General features: G+C 30.1%; 1 protein-coding gene across 2 annotated transcripts in view; it reads right to left on the minus strand.

The window, feature by feature from the left end:
- The window catches only part of LOC142320625 (protein commissureless 2 homolog), a 116,864-nt gene that overhangs the window by 52,490 nt on the left and 47,431 nt on the right, over positions 1-16,943 (minus strand). Inside the window, exon 2 of one of the 2 annotated variants that reach the window (XM_075358638.1) lies at positions 8,682-8,819. The exons of the other annotated variant lie outside the window; for it this stretch is intronic. The gene's annotated coding sequence lies outside the window, so the exon portion shown is untranslated. The remainder of the gene's footprint in view (positions 1-8,681; positions 8,820-16,943) is intronic. 2 annotated transcript variants of the gene reach the window in all.

Raw genomic sequence — 16,943 nt, forward strand, 5'->3', positions numbered from 1 at the left:
ACGCAATTATCAAATTAATAAAATAAATAACATAAATTGTTTAGCAAATAAATAATAAGTAAAAAGAAGCATCTGTTTTTTTCATAACATTTTTTAGTTATTTGTGGTTGCTAGTTTAACAAGATGTAAACGTTTTAGTTTGAATATTCATTGTTAATACATTTTTTTTTCTAACAGTGTGTTTCTTCATTTGTAACTTAAATTTTACAAACCCGGCGGGAATGAATAGTACCTATTAATATATGAATATCGATACAGTCCAGATGTTATTGTATTTTTACATCTTTCTTCAAAAAAGAAAGAAACGAAATGATTTTCGTGATCCTTGAAGGTCTATGCACGGTAAAAAAAAAAAATGTATATATCTTTATTAACTTTTTCATATTACTGATTATTATTTTATTATGATTCATTTTCACATAGATCAACCACACTAAATTAATAGGTATAAGAAAAAAACAATCATTAACGAAACGTCCATTTTACTTCTATTTTACTCTTAAGTAAGACACAATAAAAGAATAGAAAGGTGCAAATGTGACGGGTACAATGGCAAAGTCATTTTTTAGTGTGGTTGATGTTGATTCATTTTTTTATGATTTATTTTGATTCATTTTTATAATTTTTTTTCTTTTATCTAGTGTTCATCAACCAATGATCATATGCATACAAAAATATGTATTCATTCATTTTTTTCTCCCAGCTGCTAATACGCACAGTTGTTAATTATTTATGTCACATCTCTAAAAAGTCGCTCTTGAGTACTATCTTAAACAATTTTTTTCCTAAATGCAATGACTGAAACCATATATATTTTAATCAAATTTGGTATATGGTACGTAAGATACGCAGGCTATCGTTGTATTAGTAATTGTACATAGAAATCACATTTTTATGTATGACAGTGTGATACTGCTATGTTGTACATTGTAACCCACCGGGTTGGTCTAGTGGTGAACACGTCTTCGCAAATCAGCTGATTTCGAAGTCGAGAGTTCCAACATTCAAAAACTTGTAAAGGCAGTTACTTTTATACGGATTTGAATACTAGATTGATGACACCGGTGTTCTTTGGTGGTTGGGTTTCAATTAACACACATCTCAGAAATGGACGACCTTAGACTGTACAAGAATACGCTTCACTTACACTCATACATATCATCCTCTGAAGGTGTGTGAATCACCTTACGGTGATTCCCAGAGGCTAAACAAGAAAGAAAAAAAAATGTCGTACGTTGTATTAAAAATTTCTTTTTAAATCGTTCAATACAACAGAAGAACGGAATTCTTTTAATTTATTTATATTTTAGAATGCTAAACACTGATTTATATTTTGATTCATAGGTGTATTTTTGAGTAAATATTGACCTTAAGAAAGAATATTATCGTGAGACGATGTAAAAATTTAACTGAATATCTTCATGGAGAAATCTGTAATTTTTATTTTATTCATCACTAAGCACAAAGTTTCCGACATCACTCTTGCGTTGTAAATTAAGAAAATATTTAAATAATTTTTCTACTCATATTTTTTTTTATTAAAAAAATATTTTAACTTTTACTCTGCATTATAAAAATTACGTTTTTTAAAAATTATAAAAAATGTTGTTTCTAAATGAATGTACAATTATACGTATTAAGAATTTTTACTCATAATAAAACTATGTAATTGCGTAATTTGAAGAAAATAATAAAATTGGTATTTTATTTTTAGAAAATTTAAATTTAGAATTTTCCTGGAATAAAAATTAAATAAGTAACATAAATCAAAAAAAAATTTCATTTTATTTAAATATTTAATTCTACAGAAAAGTAGATAAAATAAAGTTTTCCTTACTTAAATATCGATAAATAAAGGTCAAACAACTGTTTAGAATTCCAATACGTTCTCCATTGCATACAATCAGCGAGTGGACTGTGCAAAGTTATTTTTGACACAAATAACTACGTACTCTTATACAGCTGGCATAAAACTAAATATTTTACCCTCTTACTCATATAATGGTAATAATTTTGAAATTGTAAAGAGTACAATTATTTTCGTATATTTGTTTTTAAAAATAAAATTCAACTACGGTGTTTCATTATGAAGTAAAAATTATACGCTACTCACTTCTGTAATAGAACATTAATCTTTTTTTGCCACAGTGATTAATTTACAATTGGTTCCAGTTTACCGGAACCATAAGTAGATTTGAATACAAAAAAGTGACATGCAGAGAGCAGTTTCTATTGAAATTCCTCAAAGAACTGTATATGTTTACTTATTTTATACACTGTACATAAATATATAATAAAATTAATAAATACATACAAATAATAGTCCAAAGAACATTCATGAAATTTAGAACATAAAAAGCAAAGAAAACAATAAAAAATAGTTTTATTTATTAAAAAGTGAAACAAATCAAGGAACCAACAAAAGTAAGTGGCGAAACGAAGAACTGAAACGATACACAACACCGTAGGATAGTTAATTCACCTCAAATCTTTGAGAATTTACAAATCTAATATATGCTTTAAACGCCTAAAGTCCTCGCTATTATCCAAAAGATCAACCGCGATCCGGTTCATATGTTTGTTTAGTCTCATTTTGTATTTTTTACCGAATCGCCGTATCCCCTTTCGAACGGTTAGCAATACCACAAATCGTGTATTTCAGTGTTTTTCGCTTTTGTATAGGGTACCTATGTTTCAAAATGAATAACGGAGTTTTAAATGTATGTAAAATTTCTTAAGTTTCACATACATTGATTTATTATACGTGATATGATAGAGCAACTCAAATAGTTTTAGTGGTGCGTAATCCCTAAAGTCTAGCTTTGCAAATGATATGATGCATCCTGATGATGAAGACTTTCTTTATCGTGTAGTATTTAGTGACGAATCAACATTTCATGTTAATGGAGAAGTAAATCTCACAATGTACGTATCTGGGGATAAGAAAATTCTCACAAAATATTGCAGTGTGAACAAAACTCCCCAAAACTGAATGTGTTATGTGCCGTATCCCGACGGCATGTTTATGAGCCGTTCTTTTTCGTGGAAGAAAATGTGTCTGGAATGAACTATCTTAACATGCAACAACTATGCCTCTTTCCTCAGTTGCAATATGAACCATAGAACTTTATTTGGCAACAAGATGGTGCGCCTCCTCACTGGTATAACGCTATACGTGATCGGTTGAATTAAATTTTCCCCGACGGGTGAATGGTCGCCGGGCTTCTCCGTGGCCTCCACGTTTGCCTGATCTGACCCCGAGCGATTATTTTTTGGGAGGTTTTTGAAGCATCAAGTGTATATGCCACCGTTACCGGCTGACCTACCCGACTTGAGACAAAGGATTGAAGCAGCTGTCGCATCAATTACTCCAGACTTGTTGATAAAACTACGGGATGAACTCTCCTGTCAGCTGGATATGTGCCGTGTGTCGAATGGTGCTCGTATTGAACACTTATAGGAAAAATTGTTTAAGTCGTTCTTTCATTTCATTTATAATTTATCAATGTAAGTAGTAAATCTCTCTCTCTTTTCCTGTTTAGCCTCCGGTAACTACCGTTAAGTTCTTCAGAGGATGAATGAGGATGATTGTTGAATGAAGTGTAGTCTTGTACATGCTCGGTTCGACCATTCCTGAGATGTATCGTTAATTGAAACCCAACCACCAAAGAACACCGGTATCCATGATCTAGTATTCAAATCCGTGTAAAAATATCTGGCTTTACTAGGACTCGAACGCTGGAACTCTCGACTTCCAAATCAGCTGATTTGGGAAGACGCGTTCACCACTAGACCAACACGGTGGGTTAATGTAAGTAAATCTTAATAAATATTACATAACTTTAAAATCCCAATATTCATTTTGAAACACACGGTATTTCTTAATAGTTTGTCCTGAAATCGCTATACGACTTCAATTTTACTCTTTCTTGACGTACTCCACACTTGGAAACCGTAGGTCCAAATCGGTTTCAAGACCGCTAAGTACAGGAACTGTTTGTTTAATAATGACAGTTACGTTCCCCTGTCTAGATACCAGAACATTAATTTAAGGAAGATTATAAATTAGATACGTTTATTTATGTACTATATATGTTCATATTAGCATAATTTACAAACTGCTGAGGATATGTAAATTAATTTATAACCGAATTGATTTGAATTTTTTACAATATTTATTAATTGATTTATCTGTTATACTAAATACGTTTCCTAGAGAAAACTATAATAATTGTATAAAATAATCTAAAAGTAATAAAAAAAAGGAAAGTAAGGCAACAAAAAGAAGTATTTTTAATTCAATATTTTTTTAATTGATATATATATATATATATGTACTTCTTATGAAAAAAATAATTTTGTCAACATAATTTCTTAAAAAATGTATTATAAAAGAAAATTTCATAAAATGTCAATTTTTTCAGACATTAGATACATATATTGTACTAATAATAATCCCACCTTGATCGTTATATAATTAACAGAGACAACTATTAACAAGTTGCTTAATTAAATTAATAGGACCTATTATGATAATTGAGGAAATAAATTTTTGTAAATATATTCTAAAAATAAAAGATGAGCTTTGAACTAAAAAAAAAGAAATAAAGAATTGCATCAAATCAATTAAATGGAAAGGTGATGTAACCATTTATCGTGAAAATAAATATTACATCTTAAAAAATAAAAAATCATTTTATTTTATCTTTAAAAGAATTTTTTTTTATCTGAAGTAGTATAGTTTTTTTTTAAAGAGCTTTATATATTTAACTTTTTTTGTATTTTTATATACCTTAGTTATTAGTAAGTGGCTCTAAATTTAAAGACAATAAAGTAGATGCTACACTTTAAAATGTTATATTAATAATAAACAAGGAAATACTTTAAATTAAATGATAAGATATCTTATTTGTTTCTTTAATTATTTATAACATTTTATCATTCTAAATGCAGTAATTATTTAATTATTAAATAGAAGATATTTCATGGAATCATTTCAACGTAATTTTATTGCGCTATTCATCAGACAAGTTAACTATAATAATCGTAGATTATTTTCATGACAACATAAGGGAAAATTAGAACAATTTAATCTAATAATTATTACATTAGTATTGTAAGTATGCCAATTCATTAAAATCTCTTAATTTAGTTACCTTAGATAAGAGATTTCCATTAAAATAAGATTCTGTAATTTACTTGAATCCGTTTACAAGAATTACTCATCGTATTTTAAATACTGTTGAGTAAAGTAATCATGACATAACAGGAAAATGTATATCGGTGTGGTGCAGAGGGTTAACGCTTAGATTTCAATACAAGAAGTTAACAGTCGAGGCCATGATAGAACAGTTATATATTTTAAGCTAATGCCTCCATGATATGTCTCCCGGTCACCGCTATGTTATTAGATTCCAATTAATAATACATTCTGGCCAGATGGATCAGAAATATAATGCTACATGTAAACTTACTGATCAAACAAGGATGTTATTTATTTACGGAAACTTAACAAACATGTTTAAAATATCTCGATACTTTTAGGATATCCAATTCATCATAATTGAATTGTAATTTTAATTGAATTGAATTTCTTAGAATTTTAAAGTAATATATATATATATATATATATATATATATATGAACAGGCTTTACATGTAATAAAAATAATTTTATTGTTATACGAGTAAATATAGTAAAAAACACGGATTATTTATATATGTTACGGTAAATTTGATTATTCCAGTGATTATGCATAATTACCGGTGAATTTGATTAATCGCCTCCAGTGTTGAAAAATTTAATAAATATATAGCAATAATATACAATTTGTATGTTTAACGTTAATTAGACTACGTTAGCGTGCATAGGTTATGTTGATATACCCACCGGGTTAGTCTAGTGGTAAACACGTCTTCCAAAATCAGCTGATTTGAAAGTCGAGAGTTCCAGCGTTCAAGTCCTAGTAAAGTTAGTTATTTTTACACGGATTTGAATACTAGATCGTAGATACCGGTATTCTTTGGTGGTTAGGTTTCAATTAACCACACATCTCAGGTATGGTCGAACTGAGAATGTACAAGACTACACTTCATTTACACTCATACATATCATCCTCATTCATCCTCTGAAGTATTATCTGAACGGTGATTACCGGAGGCTAAACAGGAAAAAGAAAGAAAGGTTATGTTAATATACGTACATAGTCGTATATGAAATCAGAAGAAATGATATTCATTAGTACACAAAATCAACATAATCTAATCAAACATAACTAACCTTCGTTCGCTTCGCTGGCTAATCTCGCCTAATTAACTAACAGTAATTTTTTGATTATTTAAATAATAAATTCAGTAATTACTGCTTATAGTCCAGTTGTTATTTAATATGTCAAATATGTTAATATGAAAAATACGTAAAATGACCGGTATATTAATAAATTGCTATGTTTATTAAATTCTCCAACATTGGAGGGGATTAAATATATTAACCGGTAATTATGCATAATCACCAGATTAATCAAATTTACCGTAACATATATATATTTAAAAGCATATAAATTACCACTAAGAACAGAAACATAAAAACAGCAGAACAGAGATAAACACTTTAGCATATACACAAATATGTATATAAAGCAATAAATTCTGCATTGGGAGACCCCTTCTCTATTACGAACTTACCCCTCATCATTATTCTTGTCATGAGAAGGGAATCGTTTACATTTCTTTTTTTTGGTTAGTCCAACTATAGACCACACAAATATAATTTCTTCTGATTTCTTTTTCTTTTCTTCCAGTATTCTTTAATTTTTTCCGTGTATTTTGTTTTTCTTTCTTGCGACCATTTCACTTTGGTTTATTTTTTCCTTCCTCACCGTTCCAAACTCAGCTTTGTGTATTATTGTCTGAGTAGCTTTCTATCTTCCATTTTCCCTTATTGAATCCCTAGCTACTGTAATTCTTTCATCTGTTGTAGGTCATCTCCCAAATAAATGTTTGATTAACCTCAACGTTAAGTTCAAACGATATTACTGCTAGTCGGATTTTATTGAGATTAGATATAAATACCCAAAATTTTACCGTAATGAATTTTAAGAAATATTTTTAAAATAATGTAATATTAACACATGACTTTGACATTAATAGCATATGTTAATTGAGCTGTATTATACTTAAGTTTTGCTTTTTGAGAGCAATTGTGGTATTATTTATGTTATAGTTTTTTGTTTTTTTATCATTATTATTTATCAGTATCTTGTATTACAAATATTTATAATATAAATTTATTATTTAAATATTCGTAGTTCTACCGGTAAAGAACTTGTCTACCATTAACATATCTAAAGCTCGAAAATGTTGTTCTGGTTGTTCCTTAAAACTTCGTTAGAATCATTAATGTTTAAAATGCTAATTCCCCCCCCCCCACACCTTTTTATCATAACTTGATACAGAATAACTATACAAAATTTATAATTTTTAGTAGCACAAGCGTGGTTTTCAAATGACCATTTTTTTCTATTCATTTCATTCTACTCAACTTTCTTAACAAAATTACTGGTCTTTTAAAATTGAGCGTACAGCTCAAATGAGTTCCTTTTCTGTCCTGATTAGTTACAGACCTCCTGAAATCCTTAACAGTAAGCAAATAATCAAGATTGAAGAATAATAGTTAATTCAGCAGTATAGGTATCTATATAATAACACAAACGTTAGCGGCTAAATTTCTTTACATATAACTCCGATTTAAATTACTTTAGACTGATCTTTAAATCTACTCGTTAATTCAGCCACTTCTTTTAAACCATTTTTATTGTAAACATTTTTTGGAGCAAATTCTCCTAAAAGCTTGTTTTTTAAACAGTTCCAGAAATAATTAAACAATTCTGTAATGATATAAATTATTTAATTATAGAGGTCACGCTAAATATTTACTACTTATAAAATTATTAATAAATGTTGGTTGTTATTTTTACAATTTTTCAACGCGTATAAATAAATAATTGCAATCAATTTCAATATTCATTCGTAGATGCAAAGCATTGATAACAATATTAAGGATAAAAAATATAACTTCATAAACCATACGATTGCACGTCCTGGTAATTCGTTGATTTTGTCCTGTTGACGAGTTCATTATATCAGATATAACGAAATATTTTTATTTTAGTGTAGATGTACATACACTATAGTATTGAGTATAGCTGAAAATATATAAGAATAACTCTGACATTTTGTAACATATGAGTTAATAATCAAAAAATGTCGACTGCTAGGCAATTAGTAATGATTATTATTTCGTAAACATTTAGGCAAAATAGCAACACGTTAGCGTCTTATGATTAAGAGTCGCTTATGTATGTATTTTTATATAAAATTAGCACATACGTCTCGTTTCATCGTTAGATGGCTTTAGTTTCATGGATCTTCTCGTTATGGCAAGTAAATAATCATAAACATAATATTCTTAATGTAACAAGAATTTTTAATCACATTATAGAACTTTTATACCAACCCTATAAAAAATTATGAATGAAGAATGCAACAATCAAGATGAGATATTCTGTCTTGTGTGGCTAAATTTTACGATCAATAGTAGTGATTAATAATAAATAGTATCGTTTAATAAGAAATATGAACATGGCTATATTTTATTAATATAAACAAAGATAATGTCGTTACCTGCTTTATTGAACGCGCATTGGCTTCCTTATAGATATTAACTTGCTGTCAGGATATTGCTGACAAAACAATTAATTTTGGGGAGTCCATTTCCCATTGTACTTTCCGGAAAAGGTAGATATATATTTAAATGAAGATCTGAAAGGTAAAAATAAATTGTTCAACGTAATAAAAATTTATTATATTAATCTCAGAATTAGCTGATTTGTTCGATTAGTTCCCGCTACACAGTCATAATATCATTTAAATGCATAATAGACAATAAGAATACTGGCTGTTCTGTTTATGCTTACTTTCAGTTCAGCTAGGTTTTTTATGTAATTAAATACTTCTGAGCCCTCAATTTTCTTAACCTCATCGTGGACAGTAAATTTTGATATCGTTTACAACTTCTCATTTATATTTAAAGAAATGTATTGTTAAGACTTGTTAAAATAAAATTGAAGGGTACACAAAGATGAAAGAAAGACTAAAACAAACACAACAGCAGTCATTATCTTTAAATAATAAATGATTTAAAAGGTCTACGATACAACTTCATATATACTTTTCTTACTATGTGTACACACTGAAATTTATCCAGCCTTAGTGCAATGAAGATAATGCACTAAGGGTTTAAACATCTGTTACTGAAATAACAGATGGAAACATCTGTTATTTTAGGAAAGTTAAATACAATACTCGATCAATATTGTACTAAAATCAAATGGCCTAATTTAACATCAGTAAAGAAATACTTATTTATTGTTTTATTTTCTTCTCAAGTACTTCGCTTTATACATATTTAATCATTCGTATAGAAACAATTTTTTTTTTAATCTGCAAAATTAAAACGCCTTAAAGTAACTACAATTTTAGAACTAACATTCTTCACCCGATTTGTTTCATCTGAGTTGGCGAGAAAGAGCAATTTCCTTAGTTCCAATTTAAACCTCGTTTAATTTAAACATGATAATAAATTAAAAATAAATCGGATAACTAAAGTTTTAAACTTAATTTAAACCAACTGTTATTAGCTTAAACTAATCCTTCAGTTTAAACTAACACTTGTCTGACCACCAGTCGGATTAAGTTTTGTTTTTTTCACTTAATATATGTATTATTTTTAAACTAACCAACAACTGTTTCTTTTAAAAAGGAATAATTTAATTCCATTATTAAAATATAAACTTTAGTTGCGACAAAACACATTTTCCAATACAACGTTCTATTTTCGGTCGTCTTCGCGACCGTTTTCAGTAACTGATGTTGGTTGCTCTTCTCAAAAACAAAAATCAACTGAAATAATTGTTGAGCTTTTACATACATATTAAAAATATAAAAGTGCGTTGCATTTGAACTGTCTTTATTCATTTAGTACATTATTGTTGTGTATTTACATATATTTATTCATTTTATTATTTTCAAGTGTGTTAGGAGAAACACCCAGCCTAGTATCACAAAACCCAGTTATTTTTACACGGATTTGAATACTAGGTCGTGGATACCGGTGTTCTTTGGTGGTTGGGTTTCAATTAACCACACATCTCAGGTATGGTCGAACTGGGACTGTACAAGACTACACTTCATTCACACTCATACATGTCATCCTCATTCATCCTCTGAAGTATTATCTAAACGGTAATTACCGGAGGCTAAACAGGAAAAAAGAAAGTATCACAAAAACCAGATGAGTGTTGATTCTGCTTCACCTGGGAAAAACTTTTTTCAGGTAGCTCCTAATCGTATGTAGGATCACATAATTCGGTTGAGGAATGGTGTTTGTCAGCTCAGTTCCGGGGCTGGGACTCGGAATTCATAGCGGACCTCCCGACTCCAGAGGAGGTCACAGTTCCATCGTTTGCGGGACATGACAATCTTGGATGTGGATGCTGACCCTATCGTAGCTTCTGCCAAACTGCAAACTTCATTGAATCGACATAACGAATGGCTATCTAAATAGAAACTGAAGATTAATTCCACTAAATTTACACATGTTACGTTCGTTTGCGATGAGGAAGAGTGACGGCCCACGAGTTCAACTTAATAGCGTTTTTAACTCGCATGTTAACAGCGGGAGATTCTTAGGACTGCACCTGGATCGCCGTCTGACGTGTAAGATTCTTGTCAGGAAGAAGAGGACGCTGCTTAACATTAAGTTCAGGGAGATTTACTGGTTGTTAGGCAGGGAATCGCAACTATCATTTTATAACAAGCAAGTGCTGTACTTAGAGATCCTAAAACCGATTTGGACCTACGGAATCCAACCCCAGAGTACATAAGCGAGAGTAGCATCGAAATCGTACAGCGATTTCAGAACAAACCATTGAGAAATGAAACAGAAGCGCCGTGGTTGGTGAAAAACATGAAATACACGATTATCTAGGATTGCCAACCACACACCATAAATAGAAGGAAAATAATCTTCCCAGAGGAATTGCAGCAGATCATGTTGGAAAGCACGGAAAACTGGACGGCTGTAGCAAGATTTGCTAGAAAGATCATGGAGTAGCTGTACGTCTGTAAGGAGTCTCGCAGGGGTAGAAGATGGGTTCGTGGGAGGGTACGGGTGCGGACAGACACACGGATGAGAGCCTAGGGGTTCTCTGTACGTGTGGGGGTCGCCTGGGTGCAATGAGGTCGTGGGCACTCCGCTCCCGCGACCGATGGTGACACGTGAGGTAAGAATGCTATAGTGTTCGATTACCTGTAACGTGTTTGTTTATGTGATCGGATGCGACTGACTTTGATCTGATGTGTGGAGTGTGCGACGTGAGGTATTTATTCTGAGTAATGTTTGGATATCGTGGAGTGTATGGTGAGAATTTAATCTGAAGTTTGCTATCTTGTGGGTGTGAGGTCGGTATCTGTTGACTGTGGTGTCTGAATGTGTGTGAGGGCGTATTCCCCCCTTCTTGAAGTAATGCACACCAGCTGTACCAGGAAGGGTTGGTAGCCAGGAGTGGAGATTTAGTCGGTAGTGCGCAGGAACATATACGCATTTAAAACATCTTGCGGAACTTGTTATCGAGACCGACACTGCCTAGGCACCCTAAATTTGATTCCTCCACCTCTTAAAAAAAAAGGATTACCAACCGTTCTAAGGCGATTCGGTAAAAGATACAAAAAGAGACTTAACAAACATGTGAACTGGCTCGCGGCTAGCCTTCCGGATAACAGCGAGTACGTAAGACGCCTAATGCGACTGCATATATTAGATCTGTAAGTTCTCAGAATTTTTTAGGTGAATCAGCTACCGCAGGGTGTTGCGCATCATCAAAATTCTTCGTTTCGTTTCCCCACGTACTTTTGTTGGTTCTTTGATTTATTTTACTGTATTTGTTTGATTAGTTATTCTTTGTGTGATTAATAATATTATTTTGTAATGTTTTCTTTGCTTTGAATTGAATTTTACCAATGTTCATCGAACCTAATATTCCTTGGTTCCAATGTTCCTTGTTTGTATCTACTTATTAACGTTTATTATATATTTATGTATACTGTATAAGTACACATATACAGTTTTTTGAGGGATTTGAATGGAAACCCCTCTCTGTATGTCATCTTTTTTGTATTCAGATCTACTTATGGTTACGGCAAATTAGAATCTATTGTAAATTAAACATTGAGGCAAAAAAAATGTCTTAGGATGCGATACGTTTTACGTATTTACATAATACATTTGTTGGCAATAATTGTGGATTTATGGTTTATGTTTGCAAGACGGTTGGTAAATGTTGACTACGTTCCTATGGAGGGCTTTAATTCTTTTATATGTTTATTGTATCTCTAGTTAAAACTTCCTCCATTTTGATCAGTATTGTGCATAAATAGTGTGCCGTTGAAATAGTTTATATGTTATACAAGTAATTCAAATCACTGAGGATGACCAGAAAAACAATTGAAAACGAGTTGAAGTAAGCATTTAAAATCGTTTTATTACAAAATCTGATATAATCATATACCTCATAGACACAAAAAAGGTTGCAAATAATTACACAGATTGTAAGAAAGGTCTTTTAGAACTTGAATTAGTAAATATTAAAAATGGTGACGCTAAGACCCACTTTCTTAGACCGAAGAAGTTTTCTCTATTTCATGAATATAATTGTTTCTGTTTTCTCTTTTGATTAAAGCTAATATTGTATATATATATATATATATATATATATATACACATATACTGATTTTTTTTTAAATACATGACTATTTTATATAGATAGATTTATGGAGAAAATATATACTATTTTCCCCAAAATATAATGGAATTATAGTTAATATAATGGAATTTAATTTTTCGATTTACCGATCTAAAATTATAGATTTTCATTATTCACATTTATTAGAGCCAAACAGTAATCTAACAATCTTTTTTTTTTAAAAAAAAACTCGATCTGATTTCTAAAAGGACCCTCAAGAAATAATATTACATCTCGGATAGGATTTTACATAAATATAATAAATATTTAATAATGATAACATTTTTTTTCAAGGTTACAAAGTTACATTTAAATTAACCTTGAGAAGACTGGATCATGGATCATACTCGCAATCATATGATAAGGAGTTCACAGCGAAACTCCTCAAAAATTACAAAGAACTTTTGTGGCAAGCAGCACATACACTAAGTAATTATGAGCATTTAATAACTAACAGTAGAAGAAGAGAAAAAGCAAATTAAAAGAAGTCATAAATAGCAAGAAAAATGATGAAACAATGAGAAGAAGAAAAAAATATGCAATAAATTTAAAAATAAAATTCGAAATAATGCATAGCACTCATAGCTGAAGTTACACTTAAAGACACTACTCAACTACTATGGTCCAGTACGTGTAGATGATTTAATCTTTTAACGTCATCCCCTTCGTCTAGGAGGTTTACAGCTAAGTGATTTAAGCGGTTGTTAAGTCGCAGTTCGTACTTTGAACTAAAATGTTGTATTTACTCCCGGACATATCGTAAACGTAAATATTCGTGTACTTTACTGCTGTTTTACAAACCAAGGTGCCTCTGTTATAGACCTCGCTATCTTATTTTGAAGCGAAGTCAGTCTAATTAATAGAACTAAATACTAATATAAACAGCAAATAAATAAATAGAAATATCACTTGAAAACAAATAAATTATTAACTTACCAGTCTGTATTGCATCAATTAAACAATAAATAAACAAAACATTTAATACATTGATGCTTCATAGACCTTTTTTATATTATTATACGAAGAAAAATTGTTGCCAACGAAATTATAATTTAATTCAAAGTTTAACTAAACTTGAGTTTAATTCTTTTAAGCAAATACATTTGGTTTAAAATTTTATTTAAACTAAAACAAAATTAAATTAATTATGTAACTACTCTTTACAAACGCCATTACTGGGTTGAAACAATGTATAAAAAATTCATTCATGGTAAGAAAGAATACATTAAATTATTGTTTCACACTATTACAAAAAAATACAGGGAGATTTTTTTTAATAGCTGTGGACTAACCTAAGGTGTCAGTAAGAGTTGCTTTCTGTAATGGTAACGATTTTTACTTTCACACCCTGTGTTAAACTGATAGAAGTAAGGCTGATGAAAATCACCTACATTTTATATCCTGATATGCAATCTTATATTTTAGTGAATGAACAAGGCAACGAGAAACTACTATACTTCTAATTTCCTTAGTAGACTTGACATGCTTGTTATTCTTAGTTTAACTGTACCATTTTCCGGATGATCATTATTTCGAGCCAGTTTGCATTCACTCATTACGATTCATGTTATTTAACTTATATATGTTACGGTAAATTTTATTAATCCGGTGATTATGCATAATTACCAGTTAATTTGATTAATCGCCCCCAGTGTAGGAGAATAACATACATAATTTGTATATTTAACGTTAATTAGACAAGGTTAGTAAACGAAGCTTGCGTAGATTATGTTGATAACGTACGATTTGTCAGTCCACGGAATCAACATAATCTACGCTCGCTAACCTCGACTAATGAACAGTAATGTTTTGATTATTTAAATAATTAATTCAGTAATTACCGCTTACAGTTGAGTCGTTAATTTAATATGTAAAATGACCGGCATATTCAATAAATTTCTATATATTTACTAAATTCTCCAAAATTGGAGGCGATCAAATTCAAATTCACCCGTAATTATGCATAATCACCGGATTAATCAAATTTACCATAACATATTACGCAAATAACACTAAATGTGATAGCAATTCTCACAGCTATCGCGTTAATCTGTTTTTAAATAAAGAAATCCCATTTATGATGAATTTTTTTTACTTATAATTCGAGAAGTAAACTTAAATAACTCCATCCGGTATTTTGTTACTGAAATTTTGCTCTAATCCGCTGAGAAAGAAGGAAAAATATCCTTAACATCAGTTATATTATTTTTAATAAGACCGGTGGTTAAATCTTTATTATGTATAAAAAGAAGTGCAGCAGTACTTTATTATAATCCTACTCCACAGAGAAATAATTAATTTAAAAGAAGAAAACACGAATATCTACTAGATCCTAAACCATGATATAGAATATCCTATTGAAGTTTAATATATTTGCAAAATTAAATAATATTATATTTTAGATTCATTACGTTTCTACAATCACAACTTATCTAGGTAAATTCAGTTTTAATCAAGACATATATTTTTCGCTGTAAAAATAATTCAAAAGGATACGATCTTTATTAGATAGATAAATATTTAATAACCGACTAATAATTGTTATGGAAATAAATAATAAAAATTATTCGTATTAAGTAGTAGGTAAATTTATCTAAATTTACTAATCAAATGTAATAATTAACGATAAAATATTCATAACGTTCTGCATTAACAAGTAAATACGTCTACTAAAATAAAATGTAAACTAAGATGATTACATAATTTTCAGATAGATGTCTATTCAGATAAATTAAACAACTCTGATTTATAAGAAAAAAAAGTGCACTATAAGTAAGATTCAGACTTAACTTTGCAAATTAATTAATATAAACAAAAGCTAAGAAAAATACCTTTTCAAGCAAGAAATTATTTTTCCACATATTTTCAAGAAGTAGGATGATCAAACAATATAAATTACCATTTACGATAATCATCATAAATAACAATTACTATCTTTTATGGTAACAAAAACATCAAATGTTCATGCTTGACGTAATTGAATGAAAACGTCATGTTATGACATCATTTTACAATAAAACTTCAATTAAATGCAGTGATAAAAAATAAGAATTACAGGTTTTCTATTATCATTAAAAATTATACAATACAAAAAAAAATTGCTTACTGCAAAATATTAATTGTTATTTTAAATGATGGTATCATTTAAAATGGAAGCACTTCGAATGTTTACACTCCTAAGCACAAAATTGTCGTGTATTCACGGTTCGATAAAGATGTTGAAAGACTAACAAACGTAAATATTTCTTATAAATACAATTTATTACTCTAAAAATACATAAAAATAAATAATAATAAATAGATATAACGTACAAAACAGTTATTCAAATAAAAAGACAAAACTGATTTAATGACACTTAAATTATAAATACCAATATATAATCTTTATATCCTAAATTAAAGAATAAAAAGTTTAAAGATTTTAATTTATTAAAAACTTTATGACTGATAGAAACTAATATTACATTAATTATAAGATAACAGTAGAAAAATTTTAAATTCGTACAATTCATTTCCTGCAAGTTTTATTTATTTTTACAGTTTACAAAAGGACTACCTTACATTTTATGACCGATTAAAATATTGTCATTTACACTCCTAATCACAAATAATTCATCGAACACCTTGTTTTCAACGAATATCCCAAACGGAATTCTCGTGGCGCAATCTTTAGTCGTTGTTACCATACGCTTACTGTTATCGCTTTTTTCATACGCTACACCGAACTCGGGTTTGCTAAACTACTGACCCTGTCCGGAACGGAACGCAAGAATGTCGGAGGGTGCATTACCCTCCTACTAATCGCAGAATACGGACTTGCGTTCTTTGCTGTTGGTTGATTCTAATGGACTGGTGGGTTACAAATATGAAACTGGCGTTGATTCATTTGGTGAAATTTGGACTGCGTTCCGATCCAGTGGAGGGTTTTAACGGTAGGGTTTTAATGAGCTTATCTTCCGTGACGCTTTCCCTTTCCGCCTAGAATGAGCTGAAATCTTTTGTTTAAGGGGTCGTCCTCTCGGAAGAAGAGGGCGCCGGAGGCGATTTTGAGGCCTGTACTTCATTGCATTTGTTTATTTTTAAA

Source organism: Lycorma delicatula, chromosome 2 (assembly GCF_047948215.1).
Source record: "Lycorma delicatula isolate Av1 chromosome 2, ASM4794821v1, whole genome shotgun sequence".
Classification (NCBI taxonomy): domain Eukaryota; kingdom Metazoa; phylum Arthropoda; class Insecta; order Hemiptera; family Fulgoridae; genus Lycorma; species Lycorma delicatula.